The sequence below is a fragment of the Sinocyclocheilus rhinocerous genome, unplaced genomic scaffold (assembly GCF_001515625.1).
Source record: "Sinocyclocheilus rhinocerous isolate Xijiao unplaced genomic scaffold, SAMN03320098_v1.1 scaffold1730, whole genome shotgun sequence".
NCBI lineage: Eukaryota > Metazoa > Chordata > Actinopteri > Cypriniformes > Cyprinidae > Sinocyclocheilus > Sinocyclocheilus rhinocerous.
Genome location: NW_015634043.1, coordinates 673,070 through 674,817, shown reverse-complemented (window position 1 = coordinate 674,817; position 1,748 = coordinate 673,070). Strand labels below are relative to the sequence as shown.

Genomic DNA, 1,748 nt, shown 5'->3' with positions numbered 1-1,748 from the left:
GAGGAGCCCGAGGAGCCCGAGGCGGAGACGGAGAGCCAAGGTTGGGAGGGTTACTTTTAAAATGTATTCCGCAAATTACTTAAGTAATGTAATCTGATTACTTTTGGATTACTTCAAGTTACATATGTAAATAAGTCATAAGTAATAGTAAGTAAGTAATAGTTAAGCCTGCATTTCAGCCCGGGCCCCAACTTTTTAATGCCCCTAGGGCCGGGCTTCGGGCCAATTTTCACGTCATAGTTCAGACGCGTGCCGGGCCTCGGGACTGTTTTAGGCTTCTCCTTATTTTTATATTTTAGACATCCATCAATTAGTGATGAAAAAAAATTGCCGCGCTGGTGGAAACAATACGAGACCATGCTACTGTGACTGTCAAGAGTGGCTCGACGGTGTTTAGTGTCCCGCAGCAGTAGCAGAGCGAGCGTGCCGTCAGCGCAGCTGAAGAGATCTGCGTTCAAAGGCAAGTCGTGATGATTTGAGAAGGCTAAATTGATCAAACATAGGCTCACTGTCTGCCGCTGGCCGCTTGATCATTACTTTAAAAAACAAAAACTTGTAACGAACAAAAAATGCTCCAAACGTTTTTTCTAAATTAACTTAATAAAATAATAAAACGAAATATAATCACTTTGCCATTACATACAAAACTGAACTATTTTAATAGCTGAAACAGTAGTATAAGCTGTTTTGGGAGAAGGGGAAAAAAAGACGGGCTCAGGCCGGTAATTCTGATAAGCTGTCGGACAAGGACTGGGCTACGGACTATATTTGAGGCCCGTACAGAGCTCTACCAGGTACTATAATGAAGCAGCGCTAAATATATAGCGTTATGTCGAAATCACATTTATTTAATTTTAAATTAAACAAATGTAATCCTGATAGTATTCCCACTTTTTACAAAATGTAACTGTAATCTGAATACTTTGTTTTTTGATGTAACTGTAAAGGATTACAGTTACTAGATTTTTGTATCCTGATTACGTAACGCCGTTACATGCATTCCGTTACACCCCAACCCTGCAGAGAGCCGATGAGCCAGGGCGATGGGAAGGATCCGAAAGGCCATGGCGGAGCAGATGGCACCGGCGACTGATGCGGAGGCATGGATGCGAAAGACCACGGTGGAGCCGGAGCGACAGAGGAGGAGCCGAAAGGGCAAAAGTAATTACCATGAATGTGTCAGGGGGAAATAGTAAGGAGATATTTGAATTATTTACTAATAAACTAGTGTTTTCTGAGTTCTGTTGCAAGGATGAAGTTGCCGATCCTGACTCGCCATCTCCTCATTAGACCCGCCTTTAGAGAGAAGTGCATCTTTACGGATTATGATTTCTGATGCGGAGGCATGGATGCGAAAGACCACGGTGGAGCCGGAGCGACAGAGGAGGAGCCGAAAGGATGAAGGAGCCGGAGGGACGAAAGGACGAGGCGCAGCCGGAGGAGTGGAGTCCCGAGGCGCAGCATGGTCGACGCCAGACCAAGGCGGAGCCAGAGGGACGAGGGAGCCCGGCAGAGCTAGTGGACTGCCGAGCCACGGCGGAGAGGAGAGAGCTAGGAGCCATGGTACGAGACGGCAGAAAGCGCATCATGTTTGTTTTCTTTATTTTATAAAAGCACAATGTTTTGTTGATATTGTGAGTGCACACAAATAAAAGTAGACCCCTTACAGTTCCGAATGATGTATTGATATATAGTGATCGCGCTGGCGCCTCCATGTCCTGCAAAGCGCGCTTTAACTTGCACTCTCG

The 1,748-nt window shown here is 45.7% G+C and overlaps 1 protein-coding gene across 1 annotated transcript in view; it reads right to left on the bottom strand.

The window, feature by feature from the left end:
• Window positions 1-1,748, bottom strand: part of LOC107745334 (tubulin polyglutamylase TTLL7-like) — a 109,475-nt gene that overhangs the window by 79,053 nt on the left and 28,674 nt on the right. The window lies entirely within an intron of this gene.